Source organism: Lytechinus pictus, chromosome 11 (assembly GCF_037042905.1).
Source record: "Lytechinus pictus isolate F3 Inbred chromosome 11, Lp3.0, whole genome shotgun sequence".
Taxonomy (NCBI): domain Eukaryota; kingdom Metazoa; phylum Echinodermata; class Echinoidea; order Temnopleuroida; family Toxopneustidae; genus Lytechinus; species Lytechinus pictus.
This window is the reverse complement of record NC_087255.1, coordinates 17,393,469-17,421,380: the sequence shown is the minus strand read 5'-3', so window position 1 is coordinate 17,421,380 and position 27,912 is coordinate 17,393,469. Positions and strand designations below refer to the sequence as shown.

The window sequence follows — 27,912 nt, the reverse complement described above, 5'->3', positions numbered from 1 at the left end:
ATGTATTTCTTTCAGTACAGATAAAACAAGTCTACTAACATTTAATTCACTTCCAGGTTATTTGCCAACTCAAGTTATTTACATTTCTTCCGCTCATGATCTCGAGTACCCGGCGGCTTGCTGTGGAGTTAAGACCACAAACAATTCCTTTCCGATTTTCATTTCTGCGATCCGGATCCCATGCTGTGCCAGGAAGAATGCCGGTGGTGTTTATTGGGCAAACTTTTCTTTTCGTATTTTCGTTGATCGGATACACTCGATTGATATTATACTTCAAAATTCTAAACATTCATCCCATTGTTTCTTAATTAAAGAAGGAAAACACAATAACTATAGTCATTATATGTGACACAATTATAATATCTACAAAAAAAAAAACTAAAAAGTTGTTATCCTTTCAAACAATTTCGTTAGATTAAAATCATTGACTGGACCCCTCATGTGACTTGTCCGTTCTTCTGAACCATAATGCGTAGGTTTTTACATCAAAACTTGTCTGAAATACTACACTACCTTTTTATTAATTTTCATTTATTTTCAGGTTGCTATTGATGAGCTAATGGCGCTCTTCAATATCGGCAGTCACACCACCTTGTTTGTCATACAGCCTTTGTGGTGATGTCTTTTTATCAGATGCTAGTTTGCCTTTTGCACTTGTACATATTTTTTTTTCTAATTTAGGACTGGCTCATCTGTCTGTGCGAAATAAAAATCAGTTGCTTAACATTGAGATAGGGTGGCAGAGGTCTTGTTATCAAAATGAACGTTTCTATGCAACATGGGAGCACAACCCAAAATTATTAAACTTTGGCTAGGTCCAAAATAACCATTTAATCTGTTTGACTATTTTGCGTATTTCTTTTTACCATTCGTTAGTTTACGAAAGTCAATAAATGTGACTGAAGTCCATTGATGTTTTTAATCGATTTTTTATTCAATAGCTTTCGATCCCGCCAGAAATACACTTTGTATTTAATGGATTAAGATCAATTAAGATGATAAGACTTAATTCGACCCTAATGCATGGCATACCAATATGCTCTTAACATGAATAATAGGTGGATGAGGAATAATTTATTTTGGAGTTTTGTTAGTGAACGACCCCTTTTTAGTAATCGGGATCAAAATAATGATGTAATTGAAATATTCATGATTTATAATTGTATTAGACTTTTTGAAGTCGACGTGGATGTTTTGAACTTTTAACAAATGCTGTGTTTTATTTTCATCAACTCAACAATAAAGTTGAATCTTGTGCCATCAATTTATGTTCTCATCTGAGAGTGGATTTATTTAATCAATTATTTCATTTCATTTTTTTAAAATTCTTTTATAAGTTATTATCTGGCATAAAAGAAGCTTTGGTTTCGATAGTATTTAGTAGAACCAGATTCGTAACAAATACACATTGTCCTACTCTCTATCCTATTTCTACTTTCTAACATGAAAAATAGAAGTTAGAGGACCGTAGTAAATTCATAAACTTCATGAATTAAATTGGAATAAACTTTTTAGTCGTTCATTTCACGACTGACACCAGAAGCGGTAGGTAAAAGATAGCCGTCAGTGTCCATTTCATTTTCCTTTGACATTCCTTGGCCAAAAGTGGTCATATTTAAATATTCATGTACACTAAGTCGTTTTGTATTTTGTAATTCTTTTTGCAACCGTGCGTCTTCATATTCGGAGCAATCAGGTCTTGATTCCGATATCTTGTCGTTATCTGCGGGCATGGTTGCTTTTGCATGTTCAGCTCGAATCGGGAATTGTTGCGTTTCGCTAGTTTTACTTGGAAGAAGATATCCGTCAATATCTTCATCTTTTCCCACATCAATCTTTTTGTACACAGTGTTCATAACCATATACTCGTGTGGTTTGTTTTGACTGATGAACTGCCCATTACTTATCGACTCACGTGAATCTTCTTGCCTTCTTGTTGGATGGATATTGTAAGCATAGCTATGTTCTTCATTGTTCGCGGAAACAGTATTGTTCGTGGTTCCCATTTCTGTATATTCGTGGCCACTGTCACGTTTTCTGTCATGGTGTGTCAGAACCTGCTCATCGTCGTTATTAAACCGCTGGCCAGACGATCTCATCGTACTTCCTTTACCAATCATCGTTAGAGGTCGCTCTGGAAGTTTTGGTGGAGAATTCAATTCCTGATAAGTAGAGCGTGTGATCGTGCCCTTATTTAATCCTATGTCTTGGAAATCCATGTAAATTTCATTTTCTACTTTGCTTCTCGCCCTTTTCTTCCTGACCATCCGTATACAATATGTTAGTGTTACCACTACGAAGACGCTCGAAAGAATGACACATACCCCGTATACAATGATTATTTTTAGGTCTTCTTGAAACAAGTTCGGAGATGTCGTTTGAGTGGACTCCTTGGTCGTAAATATGCTGGATTTGTCGCTTACAAACTTAGTTGTGAGATCTGGAATTGATATAATAGTGGAAAGAAAATTTTACCAATGGATATTAAAAGAACAGGACTCTCCTTTTTTTATAAACATGTACTCTACTCACCGCTTATCCCTGGAAAATAAAATGAAAGAATCATTGTTTTAATACCAAGAGATAACGTTTGAAAAAAAAAAAGGATTTCTGCAGAAAACAAAACTGCTTAAAATACGCAGCTGTAATATACCATTCACAATAATTCTATACCTGGCTGGATACATATAACACTGGCATCTTCGTTGTGGGCACAGTTGTGGACACCAATGCCGTCATGATCACAATGTTCAAGATCAATTTCAGTTCCATTGCACTGCACTTCATCGAGAAAGATGGCCCCAGATCCTTTACCAAAGTGAGCACCAACCGGAGCTTCCAAAGCCCCAACAAATCCTAACATTCTGCAAACGACCTCCGCTTCTTTGAGATCCCAAGAATCATCACACACAGTTCCCCAGGAGCCATCGTGTAAAATCTCCACTCTACCTTCAGCGTTATTAGTTCCTCCAACTAGACGTACTATATAAGTGATGTAGAAAACCAACATAATAACGTATTTAAACAAGCAGGGGAAAGAAAAACACTCTTCCCTTTCTCCATGTATTGCTCCTATTCAAAGAATATATGACAATATTGCATGAACCTATGATTCATTAAGTCCTGGTCATTACATTGTCCTCTTTATGTTTGGTGTATATTTGCCATCATTAACTCTAACAGACATCTGAGCAGGGCAACTTTAATACATGCCTGCTTATGACTGTGATCAAATGGCGGTTAATAAGTTTCCAATTGTTTATCCATGGACCCAAATTATTGCCCGCTAAGGGAAGTCAATGAGAAAATACGTGGAAATGTAGCGGGCAAAATAAGCAGAGCTTACATCAGTTTATTCTACGCGTCCTTACAGGCGTCCTATTGAACATGTTGAACCACGCAGTGTTATACGTCATAATGTTAATGAAGATGAGACAATGCTGGATAATGCGTCCCCAGGCCAGGGAGGCGACATTTCAATTACGTCACAATGGTAAAGTTCACAGGCCCAGTCTGTTCAGCATGACAAAATCGATTCCCATTCTTAAAAGGTAAAATATAATAAAAATGCTCTAGATGTCTTATTTGGATAATAATATTGACTGGCTTTTATTTCGAGGAACATAAAACATATTACCCTTAAAATAAACATATTGCCCTCGTCTAAAGACTCGAGCCAATATGATTCTATTGCGAGCAATATATTTGGTTTTTAACCCTGGGCCAGTCAATATTATATATATATATATATATATATACATATATATATAATGCAGTTTATTATACCCACATAATCCCATTTTCATGAATTAAACCCGACCTTCATATTAGGATTTCAATAACATGTACATGTTTGAGAGAAATGTACCTCCTGAGAAACAGATAGCACCCGAATCAATGGCGTAGTTGCAATTGTTGACCCCTATGCCTGCGTGATTGCAATATGCCAGACTGTTTTCTGTGCCGTCACACTGGACATCAGAAAGGAAAATGTCACCTTCACTTCGGCCAAACTCTCCAGAAACGGGTGCTGCTGAAGCTTCATCAAAGCCCAGCATTCTGCATACAACTCTGGCGTCGATGAGGTCCCAACTACTGCCACAAATGGTTCCCCAGGATCCGTCATACATAATCTCTACCCTCCCCTCCGACGCTTTTGATCCATTCCTGAGACGAACTGTGAATGGTTCTGTGGATTTTTAGGGGGAAACACTCAAATTAAAATAGTCATTGCGTATTGACATTAGCGAAATAATTGAGAAGGATCTATTAAATATTATATACATTTCATGTGAACTATATTGAACATCCCGGTTTAACCTTCCATTGGCGTTACCAACTCATTGGAAGGCTATTTTTGCATTTGCGATTTATTTTTCAGTTGTAGTGTACACTTTTATAAACTTAACTTTCGTATAGAAATGGATGCAACGAATCCTATTGAAATTTTTTGATGGCAAATCTTGATATGGAATATGAATATGATGGTAGAATGTAAAGACCGCTTATACCTCCTGTGAAACAAATAGCTCCAGAATCTTCTTCGTGTTGACAATTTGAAACACCGATTCCTCGATGATAACAGTCTGCCAGGTTGTCATGTGTACTGTCACAGGATACATCATCAAGAAGTATGTCTCCTGAGCCTTGGCCAAATGTTGCAGAGCCTGGTGCGGCTAACGCTCCATCAAAGTTTAACATTTTACACACGACTCTGGCATCTCTCAGATCCCACTCATTATCACAGATGGTTCCCCAGGAACCATCATACATGACCTCTACTCGTCCTTCAAAGTCGTCAGAACCATTTACCAGCTGAACTAGAAATGGCGCTGCAAGTGTAAGAAAAATAAATGTATATTTTATCAGCTCTGGAATTTGATAGCAGGAGTTCACGTCTAAAGAGCATAGAATCATGAGTATGCCCCCCCCCCCTCTCTCTCGGTGAACTGATTTAAATATTTTCCTTTGGAGTAACATACAGGACTAACAATGTATTGCGGATGCCAACATTCCATGTCCTGAATGTTTCTGAATAGTACTTTGTATAATCGTACCTCCTCTAAAGCAAACAGCACCAGCATCACTGTCATGGTTGCAGTTGTTGACCCCAAGTCCTCGATGGAAGCAGTCAGCAAGGGTAACCTCCTTCCCTTTGCAGTCAACGTCATCAAACAAGATATTTCCACCTCCAGCCCCAAAGGTAGCACTACCAGGTGCGGCTAAAGCTCCATCAAATTCAAGCATGTTACAAACGACTCTTGCATCTCGTAGATCCCAATTATCGTCACATATAGTTCCCCACGATGCCTTATACGAAACTTCAACTCTTCCTTCTGAGCCTTGAGTTCCATTTGTAAGACGAACTTGAAATGGTTCTGTTGTGTTTCATGAATGGTTATGTTGATAAGATGTAAAGGAATAGACAAGCGCACTAGAAGATAAATGTCAGCAAAATGTCAAATAGAATCAGGGATCTGGGGACGATTTTTTTTCCTGTTTACTGGGGGTGCCGATGTGAATTTGACAGGTCCCCCCCCAAAAAAAAAGTTTCACTAAAATGTGGTTTCCTTTGGTTTTATTTATCCATACAGCCACAGCTACCACATTCCATGGGGTGCTAGCTTTGCAAAATAACACAAGCAGCACCCGGCAAGAAAATATTGGGAGTGCTTCAGCACCCCTAGCACACCCGCTTCCCAAGGCCATGAATAGAATCCAATAAAATGACCACCAAAGTGTCTGTGTGTAAAGAAAAAAAATATGCGAACAATGGCTATGGAAGAGAACGTGCATTTTCTGAGAAATGAGCAAAATAAGTATGACATTCCAACTAGATGTCGGGTCTTTTCCCAACAAAAAATACACTGCCCCAACATGTTTTTATTATGTGTAGGTGATGCTCAATCTGATAGTTTTTTCTTAGCTAAGATCTCATGATTTGACAAAGGTGGGTTTATGTTCATATCAGGACATAGATCTACGACGATATGGTGACAGTTAGCTTTGATTTTTCATGAAAGAATTGTTTGTTCATGAAATTTGTAGCAACCAATTTCTTTTGTGCTTTTATTAGTTATGGTATCGCAATTGCTACAAACATTATTGTAGACAGTTTTTAATATTCTTGATATAGCACCCCCTGAAATTATTCAGAGAGGAAATCAGTTATCAAACTTCATTCTTAAAAATGTTCGATACTGGAATACATTTTTTAATATCCGGCCCGTTCAAGCCAGCATTGCAGTAAAACTGTTTTAAAACAGTATAAAACTCAATGAACTTGTATACTAACTTACTACTATTGTTTACAATTATATTTGTATTGGTAAGACTTTTCCTTCATGTTGCTAACCAGTGAGACGAATTTACTAACCTCCATTGAAACAAACCGTTCCTGCATCCCTTAAATGATTACATGAGTAACGTCCTATCCCAGGATGAGCACAATCTGCTAGGTTTCTTTCCGTCCCCTCACAGCTAACATACGTAAGCAGGACGGGACCAGATCCCTGACCAAAATTTCCTGATCTCGGTGCCTCCAAAGCTCCATCAAACCCCAGCATCCTACAAACCACCCTGGCGTCTCTGAGATCCCAGTCATCATCACATATAATACCCCAGGATCCGTCATACAGTACCTCTACTCTGCCTTCAGCGTCGTTTGAACCACCGGCAAGGCGAACTTCGAATGGGTTTGGGTTTGCTGTGCGAAAACATGAAATAAATTGTATTAAGAGTATAAAGAGTATTAACGTGCGCCTCAGAATATAATATTTTTAGATGGCGCTATATAAGTGCCTATTATTACTATTATTATTATCAATATTACTCAAAAGAACATCTCATCTACCATAGATTCCTATAGTTTTTAAGTTCAACTTTATATGTTCAAAATAGCTAGTGGTTCACTACAACTCCACTTACATAGGCAGAGTGAAAGTGTCAAGTAGGCCTAGGTGAATATAAGAAAATTATACTTTGTTTAGAATAACGAACATCTAAGGGGGGGGGATGTTAGGCATCTTAGAATGGGGAGATAAATTTACCTCCTGAGTAACAAACGGCTCCTGCTTCCCTTGATTGGCTACATGAGTAACGACTAATCCCTGCATGTACACAGTCTGCCAAGTTGTTTTCAGTTCCATCACAATTGACATAGTTCAGCAGAACGCGACCAGATCCTTGACCAAACCTTGCAGATCTCGGTGCATCCATCAAACCCCAGCATCCTACAAACCACCCTGGCGTCTCTCAGATCCCAGTTGATATCACATGCAGTACCCCAGGATCCGTTATGCATAACGTCTACTCTGCCTTCAGCATCGTTTGACCCACCGGCAAGGCGAACTTGTAATAGGTCTGGATTTGCTGTGCGAAAACAGGGAATATACTGGTTGCATTTAAAACGAAACAGCCTTAATTTCCTGATTGTCTCTAAACATATCATATCGCACAAAGTATTGTAATACATGGATGTGGTTCATTTGATCTAGACATCACCACAAATTATTATGTTTTAAATAGTAGGGCTACGCTAGCTCGCGGTTCGCTCTAACCCCATATCACACTTGGGCATAGTGCCAGTGGATAGTAGTATAAACTCATTGGAATATATTTGGTGCTAAAAACTAAAGTAAAATCCGTGAGAAAACCAATCGTATTATTAATGGACTTTTTCTCTTCATTTTCCCTTTCCATTGTGTCATATGTGTTTCAATTTCAATTAAGTTGCATTCTGCTAAATGCCAGAAGTCTACGTCAGAAAGTACCCGAGTTCGAATCGTATATTTGTACTTCCCGACCAGACATCATATGTATTAATGAAACATGGTTGAATGACGATGTTTACGATGCCTCCTTGGGTATTCCACAAGATAACCTTATATTTCGTCGCGATCGCCCTGGTAATGGGCGTGGAGGTGGCGTCTTGCTTGCTATAAAGCAGTACCTGATACCGGAACGGAAGGTAAACAATAGCTGTCTTGAAATCATCTGGGCCTCCCTCAAGAATGGTTCTGACACATGGCTGATTGGTGTGTTATATAGACCTCCCAATAGCAACATATCTTATTTGGATAGGTTGCAAGCTGAATTAGATGTAATCAAACCTGATGATTATGATGGATGTCTCCTTCTAGGTAACTTCAATGTTGATATGTCGCCAAATGTTCATTCTTCAAATCGGATTCACTTGTCATCAATGATGAATGAGCTTGATGTGATTCAGATGGTATCCTCTCCAACTAGATTGTCGAATGGATCTTCCACTGAGGGATCAATTATCGATCTTGTCTTCACCAACCGTCAATACGCTCTCCTGGATGTTAATACCATGGCTAATCCTGTGAAGTCTGACCACCTGGCAGTAAGTGTTCGCCTACGATCACCAAAGCCAGCTCCGACGCCTTCAGTTCTCCAATCGTTTCTTAATTTGAAACAGGCAGACTTTGGTCATGTTCGGCATACTCTACACCTACATGTATTACCATGGAATTCTCTCTTTGATCCGGTTAACATTGAGGAAAGCTACGAAGTATTTCTTGACTTGTTTCATGCTGCCGTCAACGATGCTATCCCAAGTACCTTGAAGAAGAAGTCTAAATGTTCACCTTGGATCTCAACAGAACTAAAGAAACTCGTCTTGCAGAAACATTCCCGACCTTTCGTTGGAGAACGCGAACGCCTATTTACGACGGTAGTTGATTTTGGAACAGACTTTTGGCCCGTCGTCATGGTCGTAAAACTCTGTCCTGCAATACAAATTGTGTGACAAGATATTTTTTTTCGTTTCGCATCTGCAACAGAAACATTCAATATGCGTTTCGTGTGCAAAATTATGGTTGCTACTATGGTAATAGCGATATATCCGATTTAGGACGACTTTCCAGAGCCACATTTGGCTCCTCCCAGAGCTCGAGAGGCCGCCCGGGGGGCCCATTTCCATTGACGAGTGGATACCAGGCGCGACCACGCGTAAAATGGGACAGAGTGGGCAAGTACGTTACGTATATAGGCCTTTGTAACGTTATAAGGATGTTTAAAAACGATGTTTAAAATACTGAAAAAGTGATATATTTCCAATACTTGTAGGGTTTCACAAGCCAAATACTTAAGAGATGCATTTGCATTCTCTGGAAAAGCCTTGCTTCCCTTGTTTAGGGTGCTTTTCGAAACCGCATGGTCATGCCTGGTATCCACTCATCGATGGAAGTGGTCCCCCGGGAATTTGAATCTAATCCCCCATTTCTGGGGAAAGTAAAACATAATGCCCATTACATAAGGGCCGTCTGCACCATCCCGAGTTTTCAAATTAGCGCGCTATTTCTGATCCGGCAAATTATCCCGATCTGAAAAATCTCGAGATAGTTTGCAGTGGAGACGCAATTATCGCGCTAGTTCGTAGGATTAATCTCGAGATTGCAATCCCAAGTCAACTCGGGTTTATTTGCAAAATAGCGCGCTATTTTACGAATTATCCCGCTAATTCGTAGGTGCAGACGCACTCGAGATTGGACTCGGGGTAATTTATTCATGACGTCAGTCCATAATGCAATTCGCGTTCCACTTCCGCCTTGGTCAAAACATAACACGTGCGAAAGTAAACTTTATACATGCGAATAGATATTATCGCGAATAGCGTTCGATGGTGTCCCACCAGTGAATGGATTTGGGGAGAGACCAGACCGAAGGGGGAGGCGCTCATCGACGATGGTCATATTCAATAACAACACTGACAGCAGTGTCGTCTTATTCCTTCGCAAAATGTGAGCATTTCTTTCCTCCTTCTCTCCCTCTCTCTCTCCGCTCTGTCGTTGCCTCCTACTCCGCCATCATATTTAACGAAGAATACATCACTTCTTCACTCGCTGAGCTGAGAGGATTGTTGCGTAACACCGGTCGAATTCGGCGAAAGTGCTAGTGAAAGGAGTACATTGCTTGTATCGCGGGAAGTTATTCAAAAGCGCGGGCCGTTGAAACTCCAAGATCCGAAAGTGCGCATGCTCGGAATATTGGGCTTGTTGCCTCGCTCGAGCAGGAATTGCTCTTCTTGCGATGGTGGAGACGGGGTTTCTTGAATCTCGAGATTAATCGCGAAGTAGGCCGATCGGGCTAAAATCTCGAGATTGAGCAAACTCGGGAAGGTGCAGCACCGCCTAATGTGTGCTAGAGGCATATCGTTTGTGTAGAAGGAGTAAACAAAAGAAAAAACCCGCAATTTCGGCTGGCATTCAGACGTATACATGCTGTGTAGATATCAATGCATGCGAAATGGTTTCAGCTGGAGAGGTCATCTGACCCATGGAATCAATTGCCAGTGATCCACCAATAATCCACATTAAATACAATATCGATTCGATGGACTGTTATTATCTATATCTAAGCCTTAATTCAGTAAGTTTTTCCTCAATATGTACTCGATTTGTTTGAAAAAACACTTTCTTATCCATGTCATAATCTATTGTGGGCCCTGCATTTCGAATATCTCCAGCCAGCTGTCTTCGCTAGTAGAGGTTCGCCGCCGGCTCAGGGGGCATATACGATGATGACCAGACGTACACATGCATGAAAACGGGTGTCGCGTGAAAGAATTTTGCACACGAAAAGCAGATCTATAGGGCCTGTATCACAAAGCTTAGCAATGAATGTAGAACAGTTTTGTATGATTGATTCCATTGATTATAATGTACAATTACTCGTGAAATTCGAATGTACGATAAATCGTTAATTTTTGTGTTAGGGGACCCTAATCTTACCGTCCCTGAGTTTTGCGAAAGGTGGCTATTCTTTGTTTAGAATCGCTAGACGGTCTAAAAGACCTGACGATTGGACTGCTTACAAAGTTCTTAGAAATAAGGTAAAGGAAGAAACTAGGAAATCTTACTGGACCTTTGTGAACTCTCTCTTTACTAGTAAAGATAACAGGCGTAAATTCTGGTCATTTATCGTAATAGAGAGCATGCTGTACCACCTCCTAAATTCAAGTTAAATGATATTAACATGTGTAAACCTTGGGACATTGCTAATGCTTTCAGCACTTATTTCTCCTCCGTTTTTTGTCCTTCTTTACCTCTTCCTAAGGCCCCTTCTTCATGCACTTTGCCTATCCCTCCTCTCTCTGACCTGTCCGTCTCCACCTCTGATATTCATTCTGCTCTTCTTCGCCTATCCAAGAACAAAGCACCGAGACCTGACGGCTTGTTACCCAGTGTACTCAGTAACATTGCTCTTGAAATTTCATGTACTCTCTCTATTTTGTTTAATGCTTCTCTCCACAGTGGAACTGTTCCATCTTCTTGGAAACGGGCCCATCTTAGCCCTGTTTTTAAGAAAGGTGAAACATCCGACATTACTAATTACCGACCAGTTGCACTAACATCTGTGTTGTGCAGAGTGCTTGAGAAGATTATCGTGAAGGCTATTGATAATCATGTCTATTCGTTTGGTCTCCTTAATAGATACCAGCATGGTTTCACCAGAGGGAAGAGTTGTGTTACTCAGCTGGTGAATGTGCTCCATAGATGGGCGACTGTCTTGGATAAGAGATCCCCACCACGAATCGACGCAGTTTTTCTTGACATGTCGAAAGCTTTTGACAAAATGCCTCACAATGCTCTTCTTGCCAAATTATCCTCTCAATTCAACATTCAGGGTAACCTGTGGAGATGGATTTGTTCTTTCCTTTCTCACCGCTATCAGTCTGTTCTCTTTCAGGGTTCTACCTCTCCTTGGATTCATGTCCCATCCGGAATTCCGCAAGGGAGTGTTTTGGGGCCCAAGCTATTCAATCTCTTCATTAATGACATCTCCATTTCCCTTTCTTCTGAAGCTGTTCTCTTTGCAGATGACCTTCTTTTATTCCGTGTTATTTCTTCTGATGCTAACGAAATCATAGTCCAAAATGATACAGTGGACTGCCAGCAATGGTATGTCCTTTAATCCACAAAAGACTAAAGTTATGCATGTGACCAGGAAGAAAAGAATCCAAAATCCTCATTACTTTTTAGGAAACGCATGCATATATTCCGTATCTTCATTCTTGTACTTGGGTATTACAATTAGTTCAGACTTATCATGGAACCCCACATTGAATCAATTGTCTCTAGGTCGAACCGTCTGCTTGGTTTTATCCGAGTTGTTGCACGTGGTGCTTCTACCAATGCCATATTCGCATTGTATAAAGCTCTCATCTTGCCAATCCTTGAATATGGCATTCCTGCCTGGCACCCGACGACCTTAACTCAATCTAGAAAAAATTGAAAAGATTCAGCGTACAGCAACCCGCTTAGCTCTCAAGCAGAGGCGATGCGAAATGCCGTACGATGAAATACTTCTGGCACTTAACTGGTCATCACTCACATCTCGTAGGGACTACTTGTTATGCTCATTTGCATACAAGTGCCTATCAGGTTTATGTGACTGAATCTCTTCTTGAAAACATACTCATTAACCCACGTCATATGGAAGTTCTTTCCTTTCGACATCTTTCTTCTGGGACACAATCCCTCTTCTGCACCCCCTCCAGAAGACTACCTCGACTGTGGGCATGGGCGGAAATCTCTCCTTAAAGATAGGGGGACACAATTGAGTTTTCCGTTTTTATGTTCTACATAGTTACTAACTCAAACACACACACACAAATATATATATATATATGTATATATATATATATATATATATATTTATATAGGGAAGGCGGGGTAAGATGAGCATGGGGGCAAGTTGAGCCACCACCCCAAGGCCAATAATGAATGAGTCGGGCATTGTGGTGGTGTCATGCATTGATGACCATAAACCCCACCACATTGGTTTCAACTTTGAAACAAAAAGTACTTTTATGGAGGGAAAAATACAAATTTCAGCCAAAAAAAGTAAAAATGGTGTGATATAGAAAAGTGCTTTTTACCCACACATGTCTTTAAATATAACAAAGAAATAAGAACAATATTGTTAGTCCAGGTATGGATTCTCATTCTTGTCATAGTCTTTTACATGATGGATGCATAAGAAATGTGTGGATGTGAAAATATCGCATTCAGTTCGGACTGGGGTAATGTATGCCAGCTAACATGGGGCAAGTTGTGCCATGGTAATTCTTATGGTAATGTATAATGAAAAACAAAAATAAAAACCTTAAAAGCCATTGATATGGAGCCAGAACAAAGCAAATTCACATGACAGTTCTTTTACTTTTAGAGGATGTTAGCATTTATAGAGAATTAGCAAGTGAAAAGTCTTTAAATAAAACGTTGACATGCCGGTTCTTCCCGCATACATTTTGTACATAGTTTTTGTGGCTCAACTTACCCCAGATAGTAGCACAACTTACCCCACAGAGCGCCTTAAAAAAATATGAACAGGATAGGAATCTAATCAATTAATGCGAGCGCGAAGCGCGAGCTGAAAGTTTTTTATTTTCCATCCGAAATACTAGACATTCTTAGTACTTTAAATAAATAATTATGAACAGGTAACAATTAATGCGAGCGCGAAGCAAGAGGTGAAAGTTTTTGACTTTCCAACCTAAACTGGACATTCTTAGTCATTTAAAAAAAATTGTGAACAGGATAGGAATCTAAACTATTAATGCGAAAACTGGATCTTTCAAGCACTTTTGGAATAAAGAACAAGCAGTTTATCTTAATAAACAATGCGAGCGCAAAGCGCGAGCTAATTTTTTTTTTAAGATTTAAACCTACAAATTATGAAAAAGATCGATATCTTCCGAAATAAATGATTCGATTTTATATATTTCGATGTAAAAAGTGAAAGAAAAAATTTAAGCACGTTTTGAAATAAAGAGATGGCTGTGTATTAATGCAAAGTGCGAGCGATTTTTTTAATTTTTATACAATGACCTGAAAGTTTTCTCTTTTAATTATTACCCTCCCCTTCCATCATTTAATTTTCTTCCTCGTCCTATCTTTCTTCTTATTTTTCTCCCCACCTTCCTATTTTGCGACGCCAATAGGAGGCGGGCCGCCGCTTCGCCCCTTTGACCTGATGACCCCTCCCACGTACGGCAGGATTTTTGTGTAAAAATGGAATATAAAAGTCTCGTTAATAGAGTATTTAAATACAAATAAAAAAAAACATAGTAAAAATTCACTGCGAAGGATTAATCATAACTCATAAAAACTATTATTTTTACTGAGTACGCGAACAATGAAAATATTCTTATATATATTCCAAGTAAATTTGGAATAAAGGGAAAATGAATTGGTTGAACAAAGGTATGTTTTTACGGGGTATGGAACATTCTCGTCTACCATCTATACATGTACACTAAATTTACTTATAAGTGTCCAGGGGCGATTTTCTTTTTTCGTCATTTTTATTAGTTATGAAATTGACAATGGGCATCGATGCCAATGTCATCACTCTTTGGCTGGCATATAGGGCTAGATGCGAGTTCGAGAATATAGTCGGGCCGGTATGCCTTTTCTTTTCCTATCCAAGTTCTTAACAAAAACTATCTGGTTATATTTATTTCGAAATTCGAGGATACATGTGTATAATTTCGATTTTGACTTATGTATTTTTTTCCATAATAAAAGACCACAAATAGTAAGGGGGACATTTGATATTATGTCCCCCCCCCCCTTTCCAAAATGGAAGGGGGGACGCGTCCCCCCTGTCCCCCTGGGATTTCCGCCCATGACTGTGGGACACACTACCCAATGACATCAAGGATGTTGCTGTTCTTTCTCCTTCTACTTTCCTTAGGTCTGTAAAGCAAGCAATTCTATTTCCTGATTAGGACTATTATGCTTTTCTACTTTTCCTGCTTAATACAATGATTTTGGCTTTGCCTTGGAGACATTTCTTTTTCATTATCTCTGCCTCTCTTTCTCTCTCTCTTCTCCTTTTTACTTTGTATAAATCTCTTTCTCTCCTATCAAAATCATGCAATGATACACTATGCACATAATGCATGCTTTTCTCTAGATTTGTAAATTACCTTAAATATTTTAAGGCTAGTACAGTGATACTCTTATCCTTTCTCTTTATCTCCTCGATTCGTCAATCCTATGCTTTCTTGTACCAATTTCCTAGCCTGATTAGTTTTATCATGTTATCATGCTTTTTTACTGTACATGTACCGTTATGATATTTAAGTGGTTATATCCTGAAAATGTTTTTATTGTTTTCGATATTAATTCCATTCTACTTTGGACTTCCAACTCCCCCCCCCCCTTTTTTTTTCCCGAACTCCAGTTACACAAGATCTGTTTAATCAAATATATTTGAATGTCCAATTTCTATTGCAAGTTTATTTAGAAAGCTCCTTTCGTAATACTGTTCAGCACCGAGGTGTTAATGTTTTACTATGTTATATTTCTACATTTTTGCAGTGGTATTTATTTTCCTAATGCATCTCAAAGCCTATCTATTTAATAATTATTTGGCACCCTTTTTAGTATTCCCCTTTTCAACGTGCAATATTTTGTGTGAGAGTATTTGTATATTTGATTTATGTCTTGGGAGTTGCATGTGTGGGGGTTCGTGCCTTTGGGCAACAGTGATGAATTTCGCTTGTGTACCCCCTGATCCACATGCCATTCCCGCATTTCTTTGCATGTTCATGTACTGTAATTGTTTTTTTTTTCTGATGTAATGTGTATGTACTTTTTATATTGGTCGAATAAATGATAATAATAATAATAACTGGCAGGGAACTGGCAAACAGATATCACGCACATGACCAAAAGTCCAGAAACATTGAATCGATATGCTAATATGCATTATTTCTAGGTTTAGGTATTTAATATCGGTGTTTTCTTTTTGGAGGAGTTAGAAGCCCCGTTAATTTTTTTGGCGCGATAATTGTAAGGGTTATGCATCTCAAAGAAGAGAGACGGGGGGGGGGGTGAGAAAATACCTCCTGAGTAACATACAGCTCCTGCATCCATCGAATGACTACATGAGTAACGACCAATCCCTGGATGAGCACAGTCTGCTAGGTTGTCTTCAGTTCCTTCACAGTTGACAAACGTTAGGAGAACGGGACCAGTCCCTAGACCAAACCGAGCAGATCTCGGAGCTTCCAAGGCTCCATCAAATCCAAGCATCTTACAAACCACCCAGGCGTCTCTCAGATCCCAGTTATCATCACAGATAGTACCCCAGGATCCGTTATGCATTACCTCTACTCTCCCTTCAGCATCGTTTGAACCACCAACAAGGCGAACTTCGAATGGGTTTGGATTTGCTGTGCGAAAAAAAGATGGGAAAAAATGCTTGTAATGAAAAAAAAACCCCACATTTTCTGATTGTCTGTAAGCATATTATCGAATCACACAATTTATATTTCTTAGAAGAACACACCGTCGCCTGAGAAGCATAGTGACGTTAACTGATTTAACGCGCGCAAAAACGATTTCGAGAAAATCGCGTTTAAAGTTTGTGGACGATGTTTAAAGATGGATTTCGCAATGTTATCGTTAATTGTTTCCTTTAATTTTTCACACAAGAAAACTTAAAGATGTCTTTAAACTCATATCAAGAATGAATTACTAGAAAATATAAGCAATTCCAGATAATACAGTCGATTGAAAAGTTAGCGCCCTTATGCTTCTTGCATCTTTATGGATCGGTGGACGTGTGAGGAGGCATAAACTATTAAGCGTCCTTATGCTTTTCAGTGATTATTCGCTTCATAAGAAATTAAAGGGCGGAAACCCGTACAGCGCATGCGCATTTTGAATCGAGTAGTGTATACCAAATGATTACGATTTCTCCTTTCTCCCTTTTTATTTTTTGTTAGAACCTTTTCACAGGAAATTGTATTTTCTGCTTTCTTTCTAATCTTCATCTCCGTCTTTTTTTCTTTCTTTATTTCTGAATTTCTCGTTTTTATCCTTCATTTTATTTCTAACATGTTCGTCTTCTTTTTTTTTCCTCATTAGTGGTAAACTTTTTTCTCCTTGCATTCTTCTCTTCATTTTGTGGCTTCGTCATATTCTCATTTATATTATTTCCTTCTATTATTTTGCTCTCTTTTTCGCTCTCTTTCATGGTTAATATTTTTTCTTTATCAAGTCAGTTTATTTCTCTTCTGATATTCCTTTTGATGTAACTTTCTTTTCTTAATTTCAATATCGTTTCTCTTACGTTCCCCTCTTTCTAAAACATTTCTTCAAAATAATCTGAAATACAGATTATTCTCATTGTAATTGATAACATCTCTTAATATAATGCACATATTTCATAACTTTTTTGTCTTTAATAAAATACATTCAATGAATTAAAATAAGCTGAAATAAATACATCATTACAGCTATTTTAAAGACATACTTTCAAATGCATTAACCTCTTTCTGTTGAGCATTATCACTATTCTCGATAAAGCAAACTTTTAGTGCTATCCATCACTAAGCTCACCTGTAAACTCTAGCGTCATGTATACCTGCACATAGTATACAGAAATGTAATACAAATGTCGGAAGGGACCAATCAACTATTGTATATAACATGCCTTTATATTTATTCCTGAAACATAAATTTTTCAAAATTTTCTTGCAATTTGATCAAAATCTTATTCTTAATTCCACTATATATTCTTGTTCTCATACATATCAATTTGACAATGATATTCATAAATTGTTATTGTTTTAATATCAAGTTTATGTATAAAATAATTATGATTATGTTTTTATTCTTATGAATGTTGCCTTAGTCAAGGTCAGGGGTGAAAGCCTGGGGGCTATAGTAATTTAATTAGATTTTTTTCCACAGATAACTTGGACTTGTACTGAAAACAGATCCCCTGGTTTATTATGAAAATAAACCATAAGTGAATGGAACTGAATATTTTTTGTTATAAAGGTGATATAAAGACCTTTATAAATTTGTATTGTGTATCGGCTGTTGCATGGAATCACCACAGACAGGTTGGGTGCAGAGAGCTTGTGAGTTGCCGAAGTTAGGCCTTAAATTTTAGGCCTAACTGTATTTAGCAACGGATTAATATAACTTAAAAAGTTTAAGCAATGATATGTAAATGAGTCATACTAGATAATTATATTCTATCGTCTCTTTGACTTTAAAATGAATATAGACTAATTTAGATCAATCTAGATCCTATCTTAAATCTAGACATATTCTTACACATCCAAACATCATAGGATTGGCTAGATCTGTTCAAATTATTGCCGTATGCATTTACTACCACCAATTTCTTACTGGGTATTTTTTAATCAATTATGATAATTCAAAAATAAACAATACGTACCAATTTATATATATATATATATATACAGTGTATTAAACAATTATTTATACACCCATAAAACAATGATTCAAACATGGACAAAATAGTTTTTCATAAGGCATAAGTTTACTAACTAATATTATATATAGTGGAGCGTTGTGGCCCAGTGGATAAGTCTTCTGATTTTGAAACAGATGGTCGTGGGTTCGAATCCCAGCCATGGCGTAATTTCCTTGCTTAGAATAATAATCAAATGTGAAGGTGTGCAAATAATTGTTTGATACACAGTATTTATATATGTATTCGCCCTCTCATCATTTGTGAAGTACGATACATATCCACAAGTTTCCTACGATGCTTGAAATAGTGCTTAAATTGACCCTCTTCAGATCGCCATCAATTTTTTTCAGCTCGCGCTCGCGCAATATTGATTTTCATAATAAAAGAAATGTATTTAAGATTCCCAGATTCTAGGTCTAAGTTTCAAAAACATGCACACACAATAGATAGGCCCAAGCAGTATTTTCTTTATTCAAAACTTGCTTGAATTATCCAGATTCATATCAGAATATCAAAAAAATTATTCTCGCGCTTCGCGCTCGCATTATTAATATAGGAAGATACCCAATTAGTCACCCTTTTCGTGATTTACGAAACATGAATAGTGTGTCCCGTTTTTAGGTCTAAATCTCTTTTTTTTTCGCTCGCGCTTCGCGCTCTCATGATTTGTTTAGTTATATACCTGTCCTGTTTATAATTACAAAAAGTGTTTAGAATGTCAAATGTTTAGGTCAAAATATCAACAATTTTTAGTTCGCACTTCGTGGTCGCATTGTTTGATTGTTGAAATATATATAGTTTCCATGGGTAGCTGCAAACAGTCCTCAAGGTCTGTTTCCATCAGGCCAGAACGTATATTAAAGATTTCTGCTCACGATTCGCACTCGCAGCAATCATGTTACATGTTCACGATCACAACCATTACTTAGGATGTTCAATTTTCAGGACAAAATACATGAAATTTCCTTTAAAAATAAGCTCGTGTTCGTACTCTTCAATTACGGCTTATATGACGTTAGTATTTATTTATGTTTTGTAAAAGTAAAGCTCAGAATTGACGTTTAGGACTACCCCTTCAAAGAAACGATAAGAATAAACTTTGAGCTGCCGATCGGGGAAAATATGGGTAAAATTATTTTTCGGGCCCCCCTGTTGGCGAAAGTTGGATCCGCCCCTGCATCATCATTCAAAATATGCCAGAATACCTTTCATCTCATCATGTATCACTATAAACGAATGTTGTTCTAAAAAATATTTAAGTGCAAGTTCATGACAGGTGATTCACATTCATAATATTATACAGTAGTTATGATATTATAGGTCGCGAGTATTTACAGTTGGCCTTTGAAAGACATACACTGCTTCAAATGAGCTATACACTTATGCATGTATTTTGAAATTGCATGTTGGTTGGCACTGGCGTACCTAGAATTTTCCAGGATTTTCGTCAGGGGGGGCAAAAAGGTCTTTCAAGCTCGTCAGAAGGGGGGCAGGGATACATGCATGGGTGGTGGCTTTGCATGGGTGGTGGCTCGTCAGGGGGGGGGGGGCAGACTGCCCCTCTGCCCCCCCCCCCCCCCCCCCCCCGTAGGTACGCTAGTGTTGGTTGGGTAAAAATGTAAAAACTATTTTGTAAATTTTACGCTTTATGTTGCGTTGAAATAACCCAATATGGGGTAAAAACAAAATACCCAGCAAGCATGCATGTTCCCTTTCTACCCAATATTGGGTAAAAAAAATACTTAGTGTTTTTCGAGTGTATGCTTAGCATTCACGTGAACCACTCGCAATTTTGGATTATATTTAGAAAAATGACGTTCAATGAATAATGATTTTCGAAAAGGATATCATTAAAATGTTTACATGTAAGATGCGCTTCCAAATTTGATTTTTATTGACATTGATACCATGAAAACTTTAAGAATATTCCTGAAAGAATATACTTTAGGCAGAATACTAGCTAAGACTTTTAAAAATCCCAATTTTGGATACTTTGCGTTAATCACCGTAAATATTCGAAATCGGCATTTACCTTTAAAGAGGTCAGAAGACCACTTAGATTTATTGGCACGATTTTTACTAGAGTAGTTTAGGGATGTTAGAGTTCCTTGGTTCGTGGCACCGCCACAAACCATTGTTTTTTTTTTCAATTTTAGGAGGCCAAGCTCGCTGTTGGTTTCGGTTTCCACCAACTTAACATTCATTAGCAGACTTAAAGTGTAAAGTATGCTAATGAATGCATTATCATATAAACAATAACTGTGAGAAAAAAGAATTACCGCATTTTAAATCTTGTTCATTTTTATTTTCGTTGAACATCGTATCTTATAAGTTTTTCTAAAAGGCAAAGTTTGGATGCTTCACTTAACTTCGATGAATGTCTAAAATCTGTGTTTTCCTTTGGATTGGTTAAAAGCCATAGAACAATATTAAGGGGAATGAATCTGTAAAAAGTGGCGCCGGAACATTCAGTTCACAAAAAAGAGTTAGGGTAAGACAATGGTGAACATACATTGGTTCGCTCCTCCTAAACTTTATAATAACGCTCTGTTATGACTGCTTCTAAGGATGGATGGAGATTGGGTGAGTGAGTGAGTGTGTGGGTGTGTTTGTGTGGGGGAGAACATACCTCCTGAGTAACAAATAACTCCTGCTTCCCTCGAATGGCTACATGAGTAACTACGACCAATCCCTGCGTGAGCACAGTCTGCCAAGTTGTCTTCAGTTCCTTCACAGTTGACATAATTCAGCAGAACGCCACCAGATCCCTGACCGAACTGAGCAGATCGCGGAGCTTCCAAGGCTCCATCATGCCCCAGCATCCTACAAACAACCCTGGCGTCTCTGAAATCCCAGTTGATATCACATACAGTACCCCAGGATCCATCATGCATGACTTCTACTCTGCCTTCAACATTGGTAGACCCACCAGTAAGGCGAACTTGTAATGGATTCGGGTGCTCTTAAGTAAATTAAAAATTCAATCAAATTTAATTTATTTAAGTCACAACGTAATGACAAAAACACCAATGACTAAAAATATTAAAAATATATTATATGCCTTACTAATTGATTGGTCGAGAGTCCTTCACGTGACTAATCATGATATCGCCAGAAAAATGAAATTCATCGGATATCAAAATAGTTCCTGACGTCAGAGTAGAATATATATATATATATATATATATATATATATATATATATGTACATATATTTACTATTTTGCGTCCGACTGAAAACCACACAATCACCGGCAAGTCTAGTGATGCAACGGCGCAGACGCTTTATCAGGGGTCCGGTGACGCAGCTATCATCGCAATCAATAATGAAAATGCATTGCTAGCTAAATCACAAACTCTCTGATAAATAAATGTCAATTGTTTATAATGAATCTGTATGCTGAAAATAAAATTAATAATGGCCATTATTCGATCATCGGATGATTCGGGCTGCTTTATTTTAGTTCAGCAAGGTTAGTTCACAACCTTCACAACCGGTATGTGGAATTATTAGAAGATCGATCTCACTAGTACAGCCGTCGCGGCGCTCAAAACCAAACCACCCTGAGTGGTGCTTGGGAACCGGCGCGACGTCCCGACGGTAGCCGCGCGGAGTCTATAATGGAACCGGCTACCTTAAAATGATAAGCGAATTTTGCTTAAATTAGAGCTAAGCTGATCTAGATTTTTTCCAGATCATGGAGATGGGCCAATTAGGACAAGATTACCAATATTTTTCGTTCAAACTTTGATGATTATGGAAGGGATGTAAAACAAAATATACTGGGCGTTTCTTTTGAAAGTGTAGTAGAAATATTTATAATCGGTTGGTCCGGCAATGTTACTAAAATAGTTATTGCCAAACCAAACCCGGATGAAAATACATTGTACTTCCACTATACTTTCTCAAACCCGGTATATTTGTCCACCATTTGACTGACGCGTGGTGGAGGTGTAAAAAACAACCCCCCCCAAAAAAAAAAGACAAAAAGGCAGTAGACTCTGAAATGATATCGTTTGAATTAGTTTAACAACACAATTCACTTGGTATAAATTTCTAGTTTATAAGAACGATTAAAAAAATATTATCTAGGCATACATTGATGATGTTTATTTGAAGAAGAATTGAGTATCAGGAATGTCAAGATATCAATAAATTAGCAATAAAGCCCGATTTGTGAAGATTTGAGTATATGATTGTTGCATTTAAATCTTAACATCAAAGCGTACACAATTGCCTTTAGCATTTATACTGTAGCTATTCACTAGGGTCGCAAAGGAAGCCAACTATGATAACTAAGAATAGAATTGATTAAAAACATTTTTTAATCGTTCAAAATTTGGTACAAAGACATTGATAATAGGGAGTTTTCACAACCACTACGCATGCGTTCTATGGAACGTACATTATCTTTTGTCGAAAATCCTTCATGTTCATGTAAAATACTGAAAATTAGATAAAATAGTCAATTTCCCGATTAGCAACTGTAGACCAACAAGGATATTACCATATGGGAACTTTTCAACAAGATGCAGTTATAATCGTAAAAACAGTAATGATTATGCATTTAGTTTATCAACTACCTCGTGTGTAACAAATGGCGCCTGCATCTTCAACGTGCGTACAGTCATGGTCTCCGATCCCTTGATGCGGACATTCTGCTATGTTGTCCTCTGTGCCAATGCAACTGAGTTCATCAAGGAGAATTATGCCAGATCCTTGCCCAAACCTAGCATATCCCGGTGCACCCAAGGCTCCACCAAACCCCAGCATCCTACAAAACACCCTGGCGTCTCGTAGATCCCAGTCATCATCGCAGATAGTACTCCAGGATCCGTCATGTAGTACCTCTACTCTCCCTTCAGCATCGTTAGATCCACCGACCAGACGAACTTTGAATAGGTTTGGATGCTCTAAGTAATTGATTGACAAAGGGATATTTAGTTCAATCATTGTTTATATATCAATTTATTTATATTTGTGCTATAACAAAGGGATATTTAGTTCATTCATTGTTTATATATTAATTCATTTATATTTGTGCTATAACAAAGGGATATTTAGTTCATTCATTGTTTATATATTAATCAATTTATATTTGTGCTATCATTTTTTCCCCTTTTATTTATTTATTTATTTTTTATCTTTATTTTATTTTATCTTATTTATTTCTATTGTATTTATATATATATTTTTTTTTTGGGGGGGGGGGTAATGTAGTTGGTATATGATAGTTGATGTATAAACACTAGCGCATTGGTTCTATAATTTTGTATTTTCATTTGACCCGAAACCTCGCATTGTTTAAACAAAATCAGATCCTTTTCAAGGGAAATCGTTGTGAAATTCGAAATATACAGTATGTCTATATATTTGTGCATATAATTAGGTACATTCATAGATCGCCCAATTCACTCCTATTTACTAGAGTTACTGAAAAAATGAACTTCAGAGCACTCTTCCATTTAGAAAATATAATCACCTGAATAATAATTAAAAAACGCAATCAGGGCCGTAACTAGAGGGGGGGGGGGGTATGGGGGGGTGTGACACCCCCCCCCCCCCAACATTTATGGCAGTCGGCAAAATCATGTACCAGTTGGCAAAATGGAGGATAGGGGAGAAAAAGAAAGAGGGAAAGAAAGGAAGAGAAAAAAGAAAGGAGAGAGGGGGAGAGAAAGAAAGAAAGAAAGAAAAATAGGGGTACTAACTTTGAAGAAGGTTACGACTTATAGAGTAAAGACAACCAGTTGGCAAGTCCATGTAGCCAGGCTTAGAGCCCTACTAGTCAGCAAAATAAAAAGGACAAAAAAGATGGAGCTATAATAATACACAAAGTAAGCTTCCAGTCCTCCCCCAATATAAACAAGCTTGTGAGTTTGCAAATTATACCGCAATTATTGACGATTTAACAAACACATTAGTTTTGTAAAATTAGAGGCAAGACTAGGTAAAGAAATATGGGGTGGGATGAATTTCCAAGGTTTAAGTTGAATAATCAAAGCCAAAGTATAGTTGGCAAATTATAAAGTGGGCCTAAAGTGGCAGAACACTATACGCTCTACCAGTCAGCAAAGTGATGTACAAGTACTGCCCCGTTTCAGATCTGAGAAGAACAGAACACAGGTCTTAAAAAACTGGTAAATCTGCAGTTGACAAATTCATGAAGACAAGTCTACAACGTGTAGACTTGTCTACAAGTTTGCAGTTGGCAAAGTTATTTTTACTAACTTCTGTCGCCGAATATTTTTTTTTTATTTATGGTGTCAGAATGTGCTTGGGGTGGGGATGGGTGGGAGTGGGGGCAGGTTGGGGTTGGCTACGGCCCTGAGCGACATGATGTCCTGAGTAAGTGCATGGAAGTGTTGCCAATGCCCTAAAGCTCCGGAACCTGTCAACACGGTGGACAGCAAGGGCAGAATCAATCAGAGCAGTATGGTCGTCATATGAAGCCATTCTAAAAGCTTTGGAAGAAATCAGAACTTCTGCAACCCCTACCGACAGGCAGTTGGGTGCGCAAGCTTTAGGTATACTAAAGAAGATGAAGACTTTAGATTTCATCATATCGCTGATGTTTATGAAGAACGTGATGATGAAAACAAGCAATCTCGCTGAATTACTCCAGAAGGAAGATTTAAATATCATAGATGCTCTGGAGCTAACAGAATCAGCTGTCACGTTCGTCACTTGAGCGCCTGAATGGTGACACCACCCACTGCCATGGATGCTCAAATTCAGGCTGCATGCACCTATATGCCAGGAAATTGGAAATTGGCACCATCGCGTTAGACGCCCACCAGCAAGGCTTGATGACGCTCCTCACACTGCAGCAGCATTATCACTCCATGCATTCTACAGGAAAGAGTTCAAGAGCGTATTGGATACACTGATACTGCAATTCAAGGAGAACATGCAGCCAACACTTGACAAAGTGAAGCCAATGTCACGTTTGCTCTTGCCTCCAACGCCAGCAACTCCAACTTTGGCAGATGTTGTTGACTTTTGTAAACTCTTTCCAAAAGAAGTAGATCACGAGGCATTAAAAGTTGAACTAGAATGTTTCCATGACATGGCAGTGGCAAGAGATCTGCAAAGTGTTGCTGACGCAGCCACTTTGGCATTTGACAAGAAGTCTATTCTTCCTCTCACTTGGAATGCTTACAAGCTTCTCATGACAGCACCAATAGGTGTTGCAAAGGATGAACGCACCTTCAGTCACATATAAGTATATTAAGAACTGTTATACTGTAGATCAACCATGGGAGACCGGCGACTGGACAACCTGCTACTCCTGAACTGTGAAAAGGACCTTACAGATACTGCCGACTTAAATCGCTTGCTAACAACTTGGTCATCAAAACCAAGACGTTAAAAATATGATATAGAATAACATACAAGATAAAGGTAACTTCAATAATTTCTGTAACATTTTTAATGGCTGAAAGAGATACATGTTAGCAGTAGCACTCTTGAAATTTTAGTTGAGACATCTTGCACAGAAGGTCAATTACAAATTAACAAATCTTTGATTTTGATATTATTAATGCATAGGGCATATCATTATACTGCAAGTTAGCAACTACGTCACACTAGCCTTTCTATTTTGATCAATTTTTTTTTATTTTTACAGTGCAAATATCTTTGTATGATTCACCTTAAAGTATTCACCAAATGCCACTAATTCAATTCTAAAAATTCAAAATATCTTAGCATGTGATTATTGTAAGGGGGCACATCCCCCATCAGACTCCCCCTGTGCTCACGTTGGCGCTGTCACGCCAAATTTAGTTGGTAAATTTAGCTGGTACACCCCCCCCCCCCCCCCCAACAAAACGCTTCTGGTTACGGCCCTGAACGCAATATAAATAATTTAGTTATTTAGGAGATATCAGATTTCGTTCTGAGTTGTTTGTGGTAACATACCTCCTGAGTAACAAACGGCACCTGCATCCCTTTCATGGCCGCAGTAACTCAAATTTCCAACCCCTCGATGAATACAGTCTGCTAGGTTTTCTTTGGTTCCATCACATTCGACCAAGGTTAGAAGAATGCGACCAGATCCTTCACCAAACCTAGCAGATCTCGCTGCCTCCAAGGCTCCATTGAACCCCAACATCCTACAAACCACCCTGGCGTCTCTAAGATCCCACAAGTCATCACAGATAGTACCCCAGGATCCATCATACAAAACCTCTACTCTCCCTTCAGCATCGGTAGGTCCACCAACAAGACGAATTTCAAAGGGGTCTGACAAAAGAACAAGGAAGTTGGTCGACAATTCTGATTATGGCTTGGCCATTTTAATGACAAAACGCACAAAGTCTTTTTATGATAAGATGTATGTATTATTTATTCATTTATTTAATTTAATGTAATTATTATTTTCATCAGTTTCATTTACACATTTCATTCACTTTCTTATATTTTATTTATTATTTTTTATGATGAGCACAATGTAGTGAATATAATATATTTCATGGACAAGCATTAAGTACATTTTAACTGAAAAAAGCAAACCATGAGCGCGAAACTAACCCAAATGTGAATCAATTAAATAGAAACCTGAAAAAAAAATTAATCAAGAGAAATTTTTTTTTAGAGGTAATTAAGGGTAGATCCCAGATTTCATTCTGAGTTGTTTGTGGTAACATACCTCCTGAGTAACAAACGGCACCTGCATCCCTGTCATGACCGCAGTAACTCCAATCTCCAATCCCTCGATTAATACAGTCTGCTAGGTTGTCTTCAGTTCCATAACATGCAACCTGAGTCAGAAGGATTTGCCCGGAACCCTGACCAAACCTAGCAGCTCCTGGTGTACCCAAGGCTCCATCAAACCCAAGCATCCAACAAACCACCCTGGCGGCACTCAGATTCCAACCATCATCACAGATAGTACCCCAGTATCCATCATACAAAAGCTCTACTCTCCCTTCGTCGTTAGATCTACCAGCAAGGCGAATTTGAAAGGGATCTGGGAATTGAACAAGGAAGGAGATTTTATTTCATTTATTTATCGTTTTGTTTCAATAGAGTAGCCCTTTTTAGTTATAAACACTGCTAAACCATCATATCATTGACATTCTCGATAATGCAAATTTTTTTTCAATATCAAAAAAACAAAGTCTTTTATTTCTTGCACTCTGCATATTTTGCCCAGGCTTGCAATAAGCTCGGTACCGTGATCGACGATCGAAAAAAAATAATGATGTATTTTTTTTATAGGCCTACACGGGATTTCTGGTGAAGGCCTGTGATTTTTTTTTACAATGAATTATAGTCCATAAAATAAATAAAATATGTTTTATTTGTTACATATTAATATTATTTATAAAGTTACAACTTGTAGATTATTTAAAGATTTCTGAATCGCAACTGTTTTTCCTCCAATGTGATCATGGTGATATATGTAGCATGCAACGTACACAATCTTTGACCTTAAGATCAGATTACCATACCTCCTGAAAAACATATGGCATTTGCATCCCATTCATGTCTACAAGAAGATTGAACCCAAATATCAGGACAATGTGCCAGGCTCTCCTCTGTTCCAAAGCAGTTGATAGAGAGAATATCATCAGATCCCTGACCATTAGTAGTAGATCGAGGCGCATCCAGGGCACCATTCAAGCCGAGCAT

General features: G+C 38.2%; 1 pseudogene; it reads right to left on the bottom strand.

The window, feature by feature from the left end:
- Positions 1–1,511: 1,511 nt before the first annotated feature.
- On the bottom strand, positions 1,512–27,912 carry LOC129271899 (deleted in malignant brain tumors 1 protein-like; annotated as a pseudogene).